We start from the raw sequence: 20,587 nt of genomic DNA on the forward strand, positions 1-20,587 counted from the left end.
ACAGCAAAACTTTTATTGAGTATCTACTCCATTCAAGGCTAGGCATGATTTATAGTACAGTTGTAGTTACAGTCTCTTTACTCACTCAGATCCCCTCGTGTCCCTGATAAATTTTAATTTCTCTTTTAGAAAAGATTAGACCTGACATTTTATTTTTATTCTTGCATCTTAGTTTTTTTTTTTTTTTTTTTTGAGACAGAGTCTCTCTCTGTCACCCAGGCTGGAGTGCAGTGGCATGACATTAGCTCACTGCAAGCTCTGCTTCCTGGGTTCACGCCATTCTCCTGCCTCAGCTCCCCGAGTACCTGGGACTACAGGTACCCGCCACCATGCCCGGCTAATTTTTTTATTTTTTTTAGTAGAGACGGGGTTTCATCGTGTTGGCCAGGATGGTCTTGATCTCTTGACCTCGTGATTCACCCGCCTTGGCCTCCCAAAGTGCTGGGATTACAGGCGTGAGCCACTGCGCCTGGCCGCATCTTAGTTTTAAGAAGCACATAGATTTCTCACTCACATTTACTCATATGAATAAATAACATATGCATTTATGAAAGCCACTTAGCAAAGAAATTATGACTTTTTTCTAAACTCACCATTAATGGAAAGCTGTAATATAAGCAACGAAAAGACCGTTCTTCACGTGTGTCTTGTATTACTGCTCCTGGGCCTCCTACTTCCATTTCCCTCTAGATGACATGGATTTGTCTCTCTTAATTGTTTTCCAGGCCTCTATGGCTTCAAAGGACTTTAGCATATAGGGCGATAGAGTGGCATGGTGACGATATCAAAGACTTTGTAATGTAACTCTGGTTCAAATACTAGCTTTACCATTTATTACACGTTAATGCCTTTGGAACTCAGTTACTTAACCTGTAAAATAATATCCACATCAAGAAAGATGATCTATTAGGAGTCTTGTAGGCACATAAATGGTTAATTGCCAACCCCCTTCCTATCCAGTTACACTGGGAGTTTCAGTATTTACCCAGTCCAAGGAGTTCAACCTAAAACACCAAAAACACCAAAACACCCTTGCCCTTCCCTCCTTAGGACTTAGTAGGTGATAGGTGGAATCTCAAACAGGACACCAGCCTGTTTCTTTGCAAGGAGGCCTTAGAGTATCATTCAGATTATTTTATTTCACTCTGTTAAATTCAAGTTATTTCTGTATCCACTTATGAAGCGTAGCTACAGGATTGGCTCAGCATAAGTACTGGCCTGTGAGTAAACCATTCTACTTATTTCTCACGTTGAATTTAATAATCAGACCCTCTCTTATTTGTCAGCACTTTGTCAGAGCTATGTAGGATGAGGGAGTCTTTCCCCAGCTCAGCCCAGGTTTGTTTTTAGTACTGGATAAAGTTAATAAGACTTTATCTGACTGTAAGTGGAAAGACATGGCCAAGATTAAATTGCAATTGAGTTAAAACCGGTGGAATTGGATTTGGTTAATTGATTGTGTACTATGTCTCAGTGAGCATTCGTCTTCAGTTTTTCACCTTTGGGCTGCAGTAAAATGCCAAGTTTGGGTTGGTTACACATTTGGATTTCCTTTTCCACAATATTTTCTAGCAACATCATCCAAGAACTTGTAAAGTGAAAAGGGGTGTGCATATGTGTGAAACTAGGATATTCTTGTCTTTTTAGTAAATACTCATTCCTTTATTTCTCATTTCTCTAATGGCATGTAACTTTAATTTGGTCTATTTAGCAACTGTTTAATTTCTCTCATGCAGAAAACAAATTTCAGCACCTTTTCCCGAAGCCCGTATGCCTCCTTATGAAATGTACAGGTAGTGATGAATGAACTCTTTGTCCTGTTTATTGGAGTTATGCCAGTGACCCTTTCCATTGGTCACCTCAGCTCGTTCAAGGTGACATGAAAGGCATTTTATTTGGAGGGATGCCTCAGTCAAGTCAGGAGTTCCATTTGGGGGCTAAATTTGAGGGCTAGTAGCTAAATCAAAAAGCCACTAGCCCTCAAATTTAATCTGAAATAACTAATGACCTTTTAATCTAAAGTAACTTCTTAGAACCCCACATTCTCTGTAAGTCAGAGAAACAAGTTTCCAGTAAGTGTTTGCATTAGACACTTGTTCCAATTCTCACCTAGACTGTTAACTCTATTAAGAAAATCTGGGTTGTTAATTCTCCCATCTCAGTAAAAACTGACTTCTTGAAATGCAAGGCCGACGTGTGTTCCCATGTTACCAAGGAGTCACTTTTCGGGAGGGGAGGACTTGCTTTTCTTCTTGGTCACAGAGTGGAAACAACACCAGGGCACTCTTGGTTGTCAAGTTAGCAGAAAAGAACTTAAGCCCTCTCAATTTGTTAATTTTTAGGAATTACTAGTTAACATGAAAATTGTAGTATGTAAATGTTTACAAAGAAACTTCTAAATATTAATTTGCCCTATAGAACATAGTTTAAATAAATATGATGCTTTTCTTTTTGTTTTTTTTTTTTTTTTTGAGACGGAGTCTCGCTCAGTCTCCCAGGCTGGAGTGCAGTGGCTGGATCTCAGCTCACTGCAAGCTCCGCCTCCCGGGTTCACGCCATTCTCCTGCCTCAGCCTCCCGAGTAGCTGGGACTACAGGCGCCCACCACCTCGCCTGGCTAGTTTTTTGTATTTTTTAGTAGAGACGGGGTTTCACCGTGTTAGCCAGGATGCTCTCGATCTCCTGACCTCGTGATCCACCCGTCTCGGCCTCCCAAAGTGCTGGGATTATTACCAGGGCTGTGTAAGCAGAGGGGCCTGAAGTTATTTTTCTGTGGCAAAAAGTAAAAAATAGGAAAGAACTTCTAAGCTTCTAAAATCCTGACAGCTTCATTGTAAATGAAGCATTAAAGTGCTATGTTCATTTCTCACAAACGTCAGCCCTTGAATTTGGAGGGCCCCAGCCTCCCTCTCTCCGTCCCTCTGTCCCTTCCTCCCTTCCTCCCTTCTTCCCTTCTTCCCTTCCTTCCTTCTTCCCTTCTTCCCTTCTTCCCTTCCTTCCTTCTTCCCTTCTTCCCTTCTTCCCTTCCTCCCTTCTTCCCTTCTTCCCTTCCTTCCTTCTTCCCTTCTTCCCTTCCTCCCTTCCTCCCTTCCCCTTTTCTTTCTTTTCTTTTTTTTGAAACCTGGAACGTTTTGGTGTCTCTAACCAGATGAATTTTTCCCAAGTGGCTTAGGTGCTGTCTTCCATCTGAAAAGTGGGGGTGCTGTCCTCTTCTGGGGAATGGAACCGAAGTCTTGGAGTCTTCATCTTGGGTTCTCTTCAGTAGCCTCCAGCTCTTTTTTTCCTCCTAGACCTATAACTTGGAATGCTGAGAAGTAAGAAATTGTCAGAATTAACTGTCACTTTCTTTCTCTTGGCCATTTGTCTGCATATTCTCCCATGGAGGTGATTCTGACTCAGGAAATGCCCCCACATTGCCTGAGCCTTTCGAGGGCAGAAATGGGAGAAAAGAAAAGGACGTGGATACGTCTACCAAGTGAAAAGCCAAGGGTGGTTGGTTCTTCCCTGCCCCCAAAAACAAGAGAAGATTTTCTTCTTGAGAGAACCCTTCAATGCCCCTGTTTTCTTTAGAGGACTGTTTTGGCTGATGAAATCAGTGTCTGCAGGATTTCCTGTGCTTTCAATCTCTTTCTCTATAGTTTTAACATTCACCTGTCATTATTAGCAAGTTGTCTGCTAACAGCTTGTCACATGCCAGAAAGCTGTTCTTGGTGGGGTTAATTTCTGGCTATTAAAAGTTCTCTGAGACCCCAGATCTCTCAGAGAAGGGCCATATTGGGGATTTCCAGCATATGTGCTATTTAGATTCAAGGGCCACAGCAAGCTTCCCCATCCTCACAGCAGAAACACTGTAGGCACAGGTGACAGAAAATGGACATTGACAAGTCTGCTGCCAGAATGCTTGGTGACCATCCAACCCACAGACGCTCTGCTGTCTACCTAACCGGGTTGTGACAGTGATTTTATTGGGTGCTTCATGAAAATCAGGTAGTGCTTGGTCCATAATAAATGATTGCAGACTATTGTTATCCTCATGCCTGGAACATAATAAATGTCCCTAAACTGTTACATGAAAAATAGAAATTGCCTGAGAGTGTAATTAGACCAGTTATCTTCAAGTTAGATTTCATTCATGATACAAATGGCAGGCTTTTCCAGCATAGGCTAAAAGAAGTAAAAAAAAAAAAAAAAAAAAAAGAAGAAACACTGAGAGGTGGGAGGATTGCTTGAAACTAGGAGTTTGAAACCAGCCTGGGCAACACAGTGAGACCTTGTCTCTACAAAAACTTTAAAAGTTAGCGAGGCATAGTGGCACATACATGTAGTCCCAGCTACTAGGGAGGCTGAGGCAGGAGGTTCATTCAAGCCCAGGAAGTAGAGGCTGCAGTAAGTTATGATCATGCTACTGTACTCCAGCCTGGGTGACACAGGCAGACCCTGTCTCAAAAAAAAAACAAAAAACAAAAAACAAAAAACTGACTTGTTAAAGATTGAGATGACTCCACTAGGAACAAAAATGGTTAGAGAACAGGAAGAGGACTGAGAATAGAATAGTGCTGCCTGGCTTTGTGTTTACATCTTACATAGAGCTATCTTCCCCTCTGCACAGAGTAGATGTAGCTGAAGTGCTCATGTGTACATATGTGAGGGGACAGCAACTTGGAAGAGAAGATACCAGCTGCGGCATCTCATAGTGGAGGTTTGGAGGCCAAGGCAGGGCTTCAGGGAAGTACCTTTTTTACAACATGTGTTTTGTTGCTCTTATTCTTGTCTTGGTCTGCTCGTAACAACAACAAAAAAGACCATCTGGAGTCTAGAAGGGAAAAATAATGGGAATGGAGAGATGGTGTTAGAATCACACCAGCGTCACTGAATTTGTAGGATGAGCTCTTGTACTGGCCTTCACTTTTGGTGCTGAGATTGAGATGTGAAATCATGAAGCAATTCAGAAATGTGTCCTTATGAAAACACTGTCTTCTGATAGCTTTAGCATACAGGGTTTTTTATGAGAACAGATCTTTCTAATCTCTCAGCGTTGCCAAGAAGTGTCCATGCTTCTTATCTAGAGAGATTATTCCATGTTTTAATTATAAAGGGTTGAGTAGCTGTTTCAGGGCTGACGTTGGTTCTTGCTCATGAATCAAGGTCACAACAGAGCTCATCCCTGCCCTTGGCCAGGGACTTAATGTTCATTCAACAAACATCTGCCAAACCCTCGCTATATTTACAGCATGTGTTAATTGTAATGGGCTAGATACAGATAATACTCCATGTATATAGTACTTTTAACAGTTTCTAAAGGCTTATTCTCTTACTCACATGAAGAATCTAAAATCAGAGAAGTCAGCTTAAGTTATATAGCTGGTAAGTCAACAAGCAATAGCTGCAACCAGTCATATCTTATTCTTTTGACTACATCTCTGCTGTCTGAGACAAGGTCCCTACTCTCAAATGAGTTAACTTTTAATAGAAAAGATAATTTGATTGTAACGGACATTTATTAAATATGCTCTGGAGGTTCATGTTGAAACGGGCTTGCCTTTAATCTAGGTCTCAAGACAGCAGAAGTAATCCCATTTGTATTTTTATCTGTTTTGTTTAGGATGCCTATCACAATTCTAATGCAGAAATTATTTGGATAATTCTGATCGTGGAAAAAACAAACTCAAAGTGCTTTTTCTAGTCTCTCACTCAACAACAATCAACACAGAAGACTTCTGTGACCAAATGGGGTGGGGGCAAGTTCTCCGCATCACCAAGCAAGCAATCAATTCTGCAGTGGACAACAGCTGGGTATCTTATAATTTACTGTTTAACTAGAGATAGTATTAGATCCCACAGGTTGGAGGCTCAGCCACCCAGAGTGCCCCACCTCCCACCTGACACACCAGTCTGGGCCTCTGGAATGTCTGACTGACTGGCTTTAAGTTTGGATACCTATTACCCCTTCTTTGGGTTGGATTAATTTGCTAGAGTGGCTCACACAACTCAGGGAAACATGTTTACCCACTTATTATAAAGGATATTACAAAGGATACAGGTAACCAGAGGAGGAGATACATAGGGCGAGGTCTGGAAGGGTCTTGAGTGTAGGAGCTTCTGTTTCTATGGAGTTGGGGCTCGCTATCCTCCCCAGTGGATAGATGAGTTCTTGTTCACCATCCTGTCTGCCTCCACATGTTCACTTATCTGAAGGTGGTCCTTTTGGGTTTTTATGGAAGCTTCATTATGTAAGCATGATTGATTAAATCATTGGCCATTGGTGAGTAACTTAACCTTCAGCCTCTCTTCCCTCCCCTCTTTCTGGGCTGAAAGCTGGACCCTCTGATCCTGCCTTGTTTTTTCTGGTGACCGGCTCCATCTGGAAGCTACCTAGAAGCTGCCAGCTACCAGTCAACTCATTAGCATGCATAAGACATCACATTGGCATTTCTAAGGATTTTAGGAGTTGTATGCCAGGAAATGGGGTCAAAGGCCAAATGTGTACTTCACAATGTGATGGTAATGATTTATTTTATGCCTAACTCCACAGCTGGACTGTGGGCAGGGACTTTCTCGTTGACCCCAGCATCCCCGACACAAAATGCAACATCTGTCACAAAACAGATGTGTCTTTCATCACAAAAGCATGTTGTATGAGTGCACTATAAAGAATAGATGAGGTGCTGTTTTAAAGTGCCATGGCACTGTGGGACCATAGATGAAGTTTATTGTGGTGGGAGGTGCTATCATGAGTAGAGAAGGCATATTAAGCCAGGCAACAAAGGATGTGTGGGAGTTAAAGATGAATAGAGTGAGGGTTGGGATAGAGGAGTGGGACATTTTTCTACAGTGAATTACAGGACCAAAGACACAGATGGGCAGACTCCAGCTATTATTTTTTTGACAGGTAGACAGGGTGTGTGATGTTGAGGCTTAAGTGGTTTATTGGTACCAGATTTTGAAGTCTTTGATTGACTAAGACATTTGAAGTTTGTTCTTGCTATTATTATTATTATTATTTTGTTTTGATGGAGGGTCTTGCCTTGTCGCCCAGGCTGGATTGCAGTGGTGTGATTTCAGCTTAATGTAACCTTTACCTCCTGGGCTTAAGCAGTCCTCCCACCTCAGCCTCCCGAGTAGCTGGGACTACAGGTGCATACCACCACGCCACGCCTGGCTAATTTTTTTTTTTTTTTTTTGAGACAGAGTCTCCTTGTTGCCCAGGCTGGATTGCAATGGCATGATCTTGGCTCACTGCAACCTAGGTTCAAGTGATTCTCCTGCTTCAGTCTCTGGAGTAGCTGAGATTACAGGTGCCTGCCACCACGCCTGGCTAATTTTTGTATTTTTAGTAGAGATGGGGTTTCACCATGTTGGCCAGGCTGGTCTGGAACTCCTGACCTCAGATGATCCACCCACCTTGGCCTCCCAAAGTGCTGGGATTATGGGCGTGAGCCACCATGCCCAGCCTGGCTAACATTTTTTTAATTTTTTATAGAGATGGGATTTTGCCATGTTGCCCAGGCTGGTCTTGAACTCCTGGGCTCAAGCAGTCCACCCTCCTTGGTGTCCCAAAGTGCTTGGATTATAGGTGTGAACCACAGCACCCAGCCTTACTACTACTATTAATTTTAAAAAGAACTTTTATTGGTATCTTACCACGCTAAATGTGTTGTGTGCATTACTTCATTTAGCAGTGAGGGCAATCCCATCTTATTGATGAGAAAACAGGTTCAGAGAGTTTAAGTATCTTGCCCAAGATCATAGTCACTGAGTGGCATAGTTAGTGATGAATTCTGTTCGCTTTGGTAGGAACAGAGGCCCACTGATACCTGTGAGGTTAGCAGTGTATCATTTTTTATTTTGTCAGAAATGAGTACAGTGTTTGGCACATCATAGGTGCTCCAGGTTTTAGAGAATACATTTTTGCCGGGTTGCAGAAGGAATCAGTACTTTGCTTTAGGAAGATTAGTCTGGTAATTACATGTATTGGCCTAGTTAGTAAATGTTTTTTGTGGGCGCAAATCAATTGAATTGTGGTCTTTGATGCTGGCTATGTGCCAGGCAATGGTGTAGGTGCTGGGGACCTATGGTGGTGAGCTCACTGGTGGGTTGGGCTGGAGAGAAAGGGGTCGTAGGGTGGCAGGAAGGCTGGATGGGAAGGAGTGAGAGTGTGGCTACAGGTTACATCAATGAGAGAGAGCAGATGGGCAGAGACTGAGGACTGAGGTTTCGGTTCACCCAGTGGTGACCTAGAATCATGATGGGGGCCAGTGACTCAAAGTATCTGTCTCACTGGTGATTGGATGGAGGATGACAACCTGACCCTGATTTTAAAACGGCAGTTTCTTGTCTTCCTGCTTGTGGGTGGATTAATTGGGTTACATATGTTTATGAATGATAGTGTAAATACATTTCTGATGATAATCCAGGGCAAAAAGCAAAATGGCAATAAAGGAACTGTTGCTCTTATATCAATGGATAAGGCAATTATCTTCTCTAGGAGCACACGGCATTCATGTGTGGGGGCCGGGGGTGAAGAATGATTTCATTACTGAGAGCATGATCTGGGGATGGAACTGTACCCACGGAATGTGTTTCCATCTGTCATAGGCTGTGCTTTTGAAACAACACACCATGTTCCACAGGGCTTCTAATAAAGGATGAAGTGTTGGAGAATTCATTGCTTTTATTTATAGAAAGCACCAGAATCCCATAATCAAAGTCAGGGTATTTGGGGGATTGGAATCAATGAGAGGCATTACTGAATCCAGTCATCCCTGCCTCTCCTGCTTTAAGTGAGGAAACTACCTTAGGTGTTTCCTGAGTTAGGTGATTTAGCCAAGATTGTACAGGTAGTTATTATAGAGACAGGACTAGAAACTCGGTCTTCAGAGGCAAGCAATTACTTTTGGCAGTTTGGTGTGTATGTTTCCAGAATGTTTCCTATTCATTTGAGGCATATAGGTGTATATTAAAACATACATTTTTATGAATTTTCTAAACATGTAATTATTCTTCTGCAATTTGGTTTTTTCACCTGACTCCTTTCTTAACCCATTTTTTGTTAACGTCAATAGCAAAATAATAAATAAACCATGGTATATCCAGGCAATGGAATATTAGTGTTAAAAATAAATGGGTTATCAAGCTGTGAAAAGACATGGAGGAAACTTACTAATCTACCATCTCATTTTTTTCAGCGTTTGAGGATTATTCCATAGTAAGGATGTGCCAGAGTGTAATTAGCCATTCTCTGAATGATAAACTTTCAAGCTGTTTATGTTTTACCATCATGAGCAACACTGCAATTTACTTAACAAAAAATTTATACAGCTCTTACTTTTGTGCCCCGTGCTATTCTAAATGCTGTACAAATATTAGCCAATTTAATCCTTGCAACTGCATAATGAGGCTTGTCTGTCTTACAGATGAGGAAACTGAGGCAGGGAGAAATTAAACCATCTGCTTAACATCACATGGCTTGAAGTCAGGATTTGCACGCAGGCAGTTCAGCTCCAGGGTCTGTGCTCCTAGACACTGCGTCATGCTGCATTTACCTGTGAGATCCTTCACCTAGCTCTTCGTTCACATGTGCAAATATTAACTATGTGATGGGTAGCATAGAAATAGAATTATCAAAGGAACATTTTTTTCTAATTTAGTTAAAACATTATTATTTATTAGGTTTGCAACAACATTAATAGGAAGGTACAGAGATTTCTCATATGTCCCTTCCCCTACTCCACAGCCTCTCTCACTAGTAACATCCCCCATCAGGGTGCACAGCCCCTCTCTCTAGTAACACCCCCCCGTCAGGGTGCACAGCCTCTCTCTCTAGTAACACCCCTATCAGGGTGGTACATTTGTTACAATTGATGACCCTACCTATACCCATCATTATCACCCAGAGTCCATTGTTTACATTAGGGTTCATTCTCGAAGTCATACATTCTACAGATTTGGACAAATGTATAATGGGATGTATCTGTAGATCACTGAAATATCATACAGAATAGTTTCACTGCCCTAAGAATCTCTGTGCTCCTCCTATTTATTCTTCCCTCCCTCCAACCCCTGGCAACTACTGATTTTTTTTTTTTTTTTTTGGTCTCCCTAGTTTTATCTTTTCCGGAATGTGATAATGTTAGAATCTTCCACTAGGTAACCTTTTCAGATTGGCTTCTTTCACTTAGTAATGTGCATTTAAATTTCCTCCATGTCTTTTCATGGCTTTATAGCCCATTTCTTTTTAGCACTGAGTAATATTCCATTGCCTGGATATACCATGGTTTACGTATTCATTCACTTACTGTAAGATATGTTGATTGCTTCCAAGTTTTGGCAGTTATGAATAATGCTGCTATAAACATCCCTGTGCAGGTTTTTGTGTGGACATACTTTTTCGGCTTCTTTGAGTAAATACCAAGGATCATCAGAGAAGCTCTTTTGAGGAGAAATGGTCAAGCATTCAGGCACAAGATAGCTTTTGAGTGTGGATACTATTATCAGTGACTAGCCTTTACTTAACATTGTGCTGAATGTTTTGTATGCAGTCTCTCATTTAGTCCTCACAACACCTAATCAGATAGCAAGTATTTACAGAAAGGACGATGTACTAAGATTTTTACAGCCGGATATCACCAATTTAGTGATTGACACTTGATGACTTGAGCCCAGAGTCTCAACTCTTAATCACCGTGTGTATTAGTCTGTTCTCACGCTGCTAATAAAGACATACCCGAGACTGGGTTATTTATAAAGGAAAGAGGTTTAATTGAATCACAGTTCCACATGACTGTGGAGGCCTCATAATCATGGCTGAAGGTGAAGAGGAAGCAAGACACATCTTACATGGTGGCAGGCAAGAGACAGCATGTGCAGAGGAACTCTCCTCTATAAAACCATCAGATCTTGTGAGACTTATTAACTATCACAAGAACAGCATGGGAAAGACCTGCCCCCATGATTCAATTACCTCCTGCCAGGTCCCTCCCATGACAAGTGGGAATTATGGTAGCTACAAATTCAAGATGAGATTTGGGTGGGGACACAGCCAAACCATACCACTGTGTCATTCGCCACCCCCCACTCTTTTTTGTTTTTGCTATGTTGCCCAGGCTGGCCATGATAATTCCTTTTTGCCTGTGTTCAGTTGGGCCTGCTTTTGATGAAATATTTTGGCTAAAGCTTTTGACAGACCTCTGAATAGTGATCTGTGGCTTTCAAGCTTCAAGGATTATATATTTCTTTAGCACTTGGCATTGTTTGTAAACTAATTGTTTGAGATTTCTTTTTCCTTTGCATTATTTTTGAAGATTTTATACTTTTTTTCCTCTATCAAAGTTATAGTGTAGGGATATGACTCAGAAGCCCGATGGGGGTAGGGGTGTTCCCAATTATTCTAAATGTAAATGTAATTAGAGTTTCATGAGGATGCATACCTCCCTTCTAAAAAAATATGGTTATTTTAGCACTCACTATAAATTCACTGGTATTCATAAATTTATGGTGAAACCCTCTAGTTATAAAGTGAATTTTATTACATCCACATAAGCTTCTTTTTAAAACCACCTCCTTCACTTTATTTTCTCTCTCCTACAAGAACATCATTTGTCCCCTCAGAATAAGCTTATAAAAGTGTTTGGACCATTCTCAAACTGGCCAGCTTCTCAATTCAGTTTAAAAAATTGGAACATATGCTTAAGAATAGATATTCTGAGTTAGAATTTCTTCCATCATTTGGCAGGTTTAACATATCTAAGATGTAGGGGGAAAATCTTAATTGGACATACAGCTACCCAATAGAAGGCCTGATATGATGAAGAGTTTGAAGAAAGTTAAGGACATACTAATGGCAAATGGTGCAAGGAAAAATAAAAGCAATTAGAAACTCCAGGAAAAAGTGAAACTGAGCTAAAATTGAAATGTATTCATATGATATTATTTGAGATGCATAGAAAATGTTTACATGGTTATAATATAAACACAGAATCAATTTATAGACAAAATACAAAGCTTGTGGTTATAAAACAGTAATGCTAATCAACCTCGATGATATAAAAGTAAAAATATAAACAGTAGATGGTAAGGAATGGAAAGACGTGGAAAAGTGAAGAGGGCTCTAATAATATCAAAGTTGGGCCATTAAGAGCTATTGTAGGTGATGCAACAGGAATTAAAGGGACTACTTTTTTAAAAAATGAAAACATACATAGGCAAGTAAATAGCAATCTTTTTAAAAGGAAAATAATGACTAGGAAGTACAAGAACTATGAATATGTCTTCTCTGGAGAGGCATTTGGGAAAAGGAGCTCCTGGTGCAGGTTCAAATCCAGAAAAATAGAGTGATACAGTTAGCCCCCAAGAACCCACCAGACTTAACAGTATTCCACATTTTACCATTTTTGTTTCATCTGTCTTATTTCTTTTTTTTGCTGGTATCTTAAAAAATTCAAATATCATGCCATTTGACCCCAGATACTTCCAAATGCATCTCAAGAAAAAGGACATCTACTTAGATAATACCATTATCATAATCACAATACCATTATCACAATACTATTATCATACCTAATAAAACTAACAGTTCCTTATTACCATATTGAATTTTGTTTGATTGAAAAAAATACTCTTTAATTTTATTATTAGTAGTATTATTTAGAGATGGGGTCTTGCTATGTTGCCTAGGCTGGTCTCAAACTCCTAGGTGCAAATGATCCTCCTGCCTTAGCCTCCTGAGTAGTTAACTACAGCTTGTGCCACTGTGCCCACCTGAAAAAGCTGTTTTTTAAAATAGTTAATACATTCAAATCAGGTTCCAAACAAAGCCCCCTCTTGTGTATGGGTGTTATGTCTCTCTAGTCTCTTCTGAGTCTTTTAACCTTGAATAGTCCCCTTTTCCTTTTTATCATTCCATTGAGTTACTGAGTAATATTTGATGTTAAAAATGTGTGCATGCATTAATTTGATTAAAAATTTTCAAAAAGTTTTAATTTGCTTTAAAAACTTTAAAGGTTAAAAAGTATAGACTTTATATATTTTAAAAGTCTTATGTTCTCTGTAAGTATATTTTTATAAAAACTTGCTTTTAATGACTAAATTTAAGCGTCTCAAATGCAGGAACCTTTACGTATCAGTTATTTTGGGCACAATTCTTTGCATGCCAAGATGAGTAAAAATAATTGTTCTCTGGTATTTTTGAGTCTAATCAGAGAGGGCAGTTTGTGGACATGCCTGCCAAAGCATTTTGCCACATGGAAGTAATTATTTTTAAAGCTAATAGTTAATGGATTCCTTACTAGGAGCTATCTGTTTTACTAAGTGTTTTAAATTATTTTTATCCATACCACACACTGTGGGAGAATCCGTATAATCCACAAAAGGAACCTGAAGCCCAGGGAGATTAGGTAACTTTGTGTAGGGTCACCCAGCTAGTAAATGACAGCCTGTATAGGAACAAGGTCTTTCTAATACCCTTAATCACTAAACTATATAGGACCTCCCAATTTGACATGCTAGTCTCCGCTCCTAAGAGGCAGTGTTATGTACCGGTTCAGAGCATGAATTCTAGAGCCAGACTGCTTGGTTTTGACTCTGGCTGTCTTACTAAATAGCTCTGTGATTTTGGGTGACTTAGTTAACCTCTCTCTGTCTCAATTTCCTCATCTGTAAAATGGAGAAAATAGTCCTGGCTCATCAGATTAAATAGTATACTATTTGAAACAACCTTAGAATAGTACTTGGCTTATGCATAAATTAAGAAATGCTTAAGTAACTGCAGCACAGAAATACTGCATTTGGCATATATATGGATTGGTGGATGCACAGATGGACAAACAAAACGTGGGGAGCAAATTGTAGGCTACTTTTTCTTATATTTCACCAATAAAAGGTAAAGGCACCTCCCCCAGTTAATGTAATAAGGTTCTTTCTCAGGTCTCAGAATATTATGTAGATTTTTTTAAAAAAAGGTAATAAAATTTTATTGATGGTATACACATACATTATTTATTATTTTGTAGAGTTCTTAATGCTGAATGTTTATATCAACTTCCTGACTACTATTTTTTTTTTTTTTTTTTTTTTTTTTTGAGATGGAGTCTCGCTCTGTCGCCCAGGCTGGAATGCAGTGGTGTAATCTTGGCTCACTGCAAGCTCCGCCTCCTGGGTTCACGCCATTCTCCTGCCTCAGCCTCCCGAGTAGCTGGGACAACAGGCGCCCGTCACCACACCCGGCTAATTTTTTGTATTTTTAATAGCGACGGGGTTTCACCATGTTAGCTAGGATGGTCTCGATCTCCTGACCTTGTGATCCGCCCGCCTCGGCCTCCCAAAGTGCTGGGATTACAGGCGTGCACCGTGCCCGGCCCCTGACTACTATTTTTAAAGAAAGAAGGAAAAACCAAATTGAATAGTATTTGTTTTTTCCTTCTTTCTTTAAATCATGTGTTTATGGAATAATCCAGAAGCATAAGAGGCGACTTTCATATTAAGCTTTCTCTGGAAGAAGAGAGAACTGGATTTGGATTTTTTCTTTTAAGGAGAAAGAAAAAAATGTTAGTCACATTACAGCCTTGAAAGAATCTTCTTGAATAGTTCTGGAGGAACAGATTAACTTTAGCATGTGGGTAGTAGATACAGTAATTTAGCCTCTGCCACTTAATCTATCCCCAAGGTCTCATGGAGGGAAGAAATAGAGGCGACAGTGGCTTATTATAACGTGACTGAGTGGTTAGTGAATGCTTTAGAACTCTATCTTCATTTGATTGGCTTTTTGTTGGTGTTCTTTTAACCTTTAGAATTTTGCTGAAACATAGGTGCTTTGAATCCAGGATCCTAGACAACTTGGAGGCCAATGAATTGATTTCAAGATGGCCCCTTGCTGCTTTGAGGATGCAGGCTGATGCCTTAGGTCCTGTGTTCATTGATTCTGCTGGAGATGTCCATAGAACGAGGAGGAGGATCTTGGGTTTAATGTCTCCTGATTTATTTTCAGCAGCTGACCTGGTTAGCTGTGATTTGCTGATTGTATGTATGTAATATATGTTTGTAAGTGCTGAGTCGTTTTGAATAAGTAGTCTCATATGAAATGAGATGATCTGCTTGGCCTAGTAGCTGATTCTTCCTGTAATTGATAATGATGAGAGTGAAATTCCATCTTAACAAATGCAGCAGCTGCCCTAATGGAGAAGGATGACATGGAATTTCCCATTGTCTACCTGTACTGTCCTAAAAATATACGACCAATTCCAGCGACTGATAATGATAATGTGACCGAGTGGTTAATAATGGCTCAAGAAATCCCAGCTTGATTTGACCAGCTTTCCAGCTTTTTTTTTTTTTGGCAGGTAGTGGGTGGGGTTTTAAACCTTTTGACTTTTGCAAATACATAATTTTATGTAATATGTGTCCTAAGAACTGAAACTCACTATATTTCTAGGTTCAAACTTACTTTTTTGGGTCCAATGCTCAATATAAGCCAAAAAGAAGAGGAAAGGAGAAAATAAGAAAGAATGGATATTAGTTAATTTAACTCTGATTTTTGGATCTGAGTGGATTTGGGGTGGTGTTAAATTGGTCTGGGGACTTCTTTATTATTATTATTTTTAATCATAGCATTGGTTTGTAATATTCATGGTTTAACCTGAATGACTTAAAGGATTTATTTTTTAATTTAACGTGGGTTAAAAGAACATGAGCAATAGACCTGCCAATAACTATTTTAAAATATAAACAGATAACTGTTTGTTTTGCTCTAAAGGTCACATTGAGGATTCAGAGCTCATGACTCAGGATGGCTATTTTTCTTAGAGGAATGATTTAGACAAGTTGAATTGAGCTCCTAGGCCATTGACATTTATTCAATTTTGTCTTTAACATTTGTTTACATTTTGAACCTGTAAAACAGGGGTGTCCAATCTTTTGGCTTCCCTGGGCCATGTTAGAAGAAGAATTGTCACACGGAAAATACACTAACAACAGCTTATGAGCTTAAATAAATAAATGCAAAAAAAATCTCATAATGTTTTCAGAAAGTTTACAGATTTGCGTTGGGCTGCATTCTAAGCCGTCCTGGGCCGTGGGTTGGACAAGCCTACTGTAAAAGATTGGAATTTAGATACAGCTCATCAAAATATCTGCTATTCTAAAAATAATTCTCAATTTCTATTTTTTATAAGAAAAATTATTAGACAATAATGTTAAGTTGCAACAAGTAGGTTTGCATTTTGGATTGTAATAGTCCCAGTTTTATTAAAAGGTTGACTTGTGATTTCTTAATTTTTATTTTATTTGTTTTGTTTGCACATACTATTTTACCGATAGTATGTGCAAAAAGATAGTGAGTGAAGCAGTTGGACTAATTGTTTACACTAAGATTACTTAGGAAGGACTATCTGGCCTGTTTATATTACATTGAACAAATTGTTTATAGTAGGGATCATTTAAATATGCATTACCAATATCTCAGGTTTTAGATTTGCCAACCCTGTATGTTGAGATTTTCCAGGATCTTATAATTGCACTGGCTAGTGGTTCTCCCTTGAATAAACTGCAAGACTTTGCACTTAGCTAAAAATGACTCACCTTTGAAGGTGGTATGCATTCATTCAAAAAATATCAAGTTCATGCAGTGCATTGTGCACCATGCTAAGCACTGGAGATAGTGCTGAGTGAGACAGATGTAGTCTCTGCCCTCATAGAACTTACATTCTAGTGGAGTGAGACACCGAGAAGCAAACAATACATAATGAACAAGATTACATCAGAGTGATAAACACCGGAAAGAATATAAAATAAAGATGATGTGATGCAGCATGACTGGGGGTGGGATGGGTGGGCCAGCACTAGATAGGGCAGTTGGGGAGATCTTCTGGAGGAGGTAACATAGAGGTTGACACTTACAAGTTTAGGAAGAGCTGGCCACATGTATCCATGGGGACATGGTATGCTAGCATCAGGAACACCAAGGGTAAAAGCCATGGTGTAGGTACATGCAGTGTTGGAGAAACAGTAAGAAAGCTGAACAGCAGGGAGCCAATTGGTGTGTCTTGGCCCATGCATACCTCAGAAGTAGTGAAGACCATGTAAAAATTAATTTGTTGGCTGGGTATCACACCTGTAATCCCAGCACTTCGAAAAACCAAGGCAGGAGGATTGCTTGATCCCAGGAGTTCAAGACCAACCTGGGCAACATAGGGAGACCCTACGTCTACAAAGAATGAAAAAAATTAGCTGGGCACGGTGATGCATACCTGTGGTCCCAGCTACTTGGGAGGCTGAGGTAGGAGAATTTCTTGAGCCTGTGAGGTCGAGGCTGCAGTGAACTGTGATCACACCACTGCACTCCAGCCTAGGTGACAGAACGAGACCCTGTCTCAAAAAAAAAAAAAATTTGTCCTCTCTTTATGCATATTGAGAATTATTACATAAGTTGGGTTTTTATAAGCCACGTAAAGTTTGGGTGATAAAAATTTGATTTCCTACCAAATTGCAGGGTGCTTGATTCTGGTACCCTGAGTTGTGTTGATGTCCAGTGCTCCCTTTACTGTCTTTGGCATCAAGATTGAATGGTGCTAGATTTTTTCATTCAGGATACTTTTGAGTACCTGTGACTTCACAGACCAGTATGCTTGTGTGTAGGATTTGGTGGGTTCATGGTTGTTTATTAAACAAAACTGATCGTATATAGAGGTTTTATTCATTTGCTAGGGTTGCTGCAACAAAGTACCACAAGCTGAATGGCTTGAATGACAGAAATTTATTGTGTCACCTAAATTAAAGTGTCAGCTGGATTGGTTTCTTTTTTCTTTCTTTTTTTTTTTTTGAGATGGAGTCTCACTGTGTCACCCACACTGGAGTGTAATGGCGCAATCTTGGCTCACTGCAACCTCCACCTCCTGGGTTCAAGCGATTCTCCTGCCTCAGCCTCCTGAGTAGCTGGGATTACAGGCATGCGCCACCACGCCCAGCTAATTTTCGTATTTTTGTAGAGACGGGGTTTTACCATGTTTGTCAGGCTGGTCTTGAACTCCTGACATCGGCTGATCCACCCTCCTCGGCCTCCTAAAGTGCTGGGATTACAGGCATGAGCCACCGTGCTCGGCCAGGATTGGTTCCTTCTGAAGACATGGGAAGAAATCCGTCATGCCTCTTGCCTAGCTCCTGGTGGTTGACAGGAGGGCTTTCGCATTCCTTGGCTTCTGCTCTATTTCTTCTGCCTTCATGTTTGCATGTGTTCTTTGTGCAGGTGTGGCCTTCTCCAAATGTACCCTTTTTATAAGAATCTAAGTCATGTTGGAATAGGTCCCACCCCACTCCAGTATGAACTCATCTTATTGACATCTGTAATGAATGAATTACCAAATGAATCACATTCTGCATGTTTTTGTCCTGAAATTCCTATGTTGAAACCTGATAACCAAGGTAGTGTTAGGAGCTGGGGACTTTGAGAGGTGGTGGGGATTAGTGCCCCCTTGTTCCTCCCACCATGGGAGGACACAGCAAGAAGGTGCCATCTGCGAACCAGGAAGTGGGCCCTCACCTGACTCCAAATCTGCTGGCATCTTGATATTGGAATTCCAGGCCTTCAGAACTCTGAGACACGCATTTCTGTTGTTTATGGGCCACCTAGTTTGTGATATTTTGTTACAGCTGCCTGAACTGACTGAGACACTTTCTGAACTTCTGAAGGTTAGGACTTCAACATAGGAGTTTAAAAAAGGGGTTTTCCAGCACTAGACAAATTCTAAAAGAGCTGTAACACTCAGCATAGGAATTTTATAGGGGGGACACAGTTCAACTCATGAAAGAGGTGCATACAATTTGGCTAAATTCATTGTCTCTCACAAATGAAAATACGGACAATACCTGCAAACATTTTGAAGCTGTTTAACCCATTTTTTGCTCAGACACCTGGAAGCCATGGCACCTTTTTTATTTAATAACAGCTGGTGTGTACTGAGCACTGGTAGGCTCCTCTGTGATAAGATCTTGAATGTGTCACCTTGTTGATTCCTCATAAGCACCCTCTGGAGTTTGTTCTGTAAGCAGCTTCACTTGACAGTTGAGGGAACTGAGGCTTAGTTCCAGAAAGAACCTTCAGCTCATTATCGCTGCAGCCCTAGTTTCAGCATTATTTTTCTTACTGATTTTAAACTGCTAGAATTGATAGAATAGTCACAACCACTAGCACTGCAGTCTGCCCTAACCACTAATAGCACCTCCAGGTAAAAGGTTTTTCATTGTGAGGTTAGTTTCTTATCTTCCTAATTCTACCACCTGGTCCATTCAGTGCCTCCCTTGTTCTTTATCCCTGAAAGAGCTTATGTAATATGCAGCAGTACTGAGAAGATTAATTAGTTAATATTTGTGAAGCACTTTGAGGATGAAAAGCTCATGGACACTTAAAGTTAAATTAAATTTTGCCTCCTGGTGCCAAGAAATAAACAGTCTTTCTCCTTCCTGCTTGGGGTCAGCATCTCCCCTTGGCCTGCAGGAGAGCGTGTTCCCACAGAGAGCAGGCTGTATTGATTATCTCCCCAAGACGAAGATCGGAATGGCTACTAATTCTCTTTTGAACTAGATTGGTTTCTACAAACAATTGAACCACTGACTCTCTGCTAAGCAGAAATGTGATTGATATTGAAACAGAATTAAAATGTCAACTTCTAGGGAATTAAAGTGAGCGCAACTTCAGAAATTTGGAGATGAATGTCCAAGTGGTTTGAAAAGTGATTTTCATGTTCCACTAAGTATATTAACATCAAAAGCGATATTGATGTTTGAGAACATTAGGCTGCAGTTGTTTCCTTGTCCATTTCATTTATTGCCATTTTGACCTAAGGTTTGTGCCAGGAAGTTCAGCTTCACTCCTAATGAATCTGAGTGGTGTAATGCTGGCCCCGTCTTGCCCATTGCTTTTCCTGGTAGCCAAATCCCTGTACAATGAGCTGTAACATATCCTCAAATGAACTGCATAAAAGTATGTTGGAGATGGAGAGGAGATCTATAAATTCAGAGGACAAATAAAATGTCAGTGACTTGTAAGAATTCATAAGCCAAATTCAGAGCCAAATTGGAAAACTGAACCTCAGATTTTTCCAAGGCTGTCTTCATTCCTTCTCCTGTTGGATAGATCTTCTAAGAGCCACCCTCAACTCGTGAGTCTAATAATTGCTTTTCAGATGGACAGTTACCTTAATGAACTCTGACTTTATGTACGAGTGGTAGTTTATTGCACAGGAGTTGTTTTCCCAGAATTTATTGACCTTTATTCCAGTCTCTACTATGAGCAAACCTCTATCTGTTGAATCAGCTCCTAGAACCTCAGCTCTGAATAAATAAAGAGCTTAAAGGTAAGGAATTAGAGTTCAGAGCCAGGTCAGAGTTGAGAGTGGGGAGAAATAGCCAGGACTCTTTGGCCCAGGATACGTGAACAGGGAAACATACATACATACATACACACACACACACACGCACACACGCTTAAACACACTGCAAAAATAGAGGTGTTTCCCAGGTTCATAACCTCCTGAATGCAATGCAGATTCTTTCCTCCACCTTCCCTTCATTGTTCCCATGCAACTCTGACCTATAATCAGCCA

General features: G+C 40.2%; 1 protein-coding gene and 1 pseudogene across 10 annotated transcripts in view; one reads left to right on the forward strand and one right to left on the reverse strand.

Moving 5' to 3' along the window:
* The window catches only part of ITPR1 (inositol 1,4,5-trisphosphate receptor type 1), a 354,798-nt gene that overhangs the window by 53,030 nt on the left and 281,181 nt on the right, over positions 1 to 20,587 (forward strand). The gene's annotated exons all lie outside the window — the stretch shown is intronic.
* Positions 18,704 to 18,749, reverse strand: LOC126949492 (uncharacterized; annotated as a pseudogene).

The sequence above is a fragment of the Macaca thibetana genome, chromosome 2 (genome assembly GCF_024542745.1).
Source record: "Macaca thibetana thibetana isolate TM-01 chromosome 2, ASM2454274v1, whole genome shotgun sequence".
Classification (NCBI taxonomy): Eukaryota; Metazoa; Chordata; class Mammalia; order Primates; family Cercopithecidae; genus Macaca; species Macaca thibetana.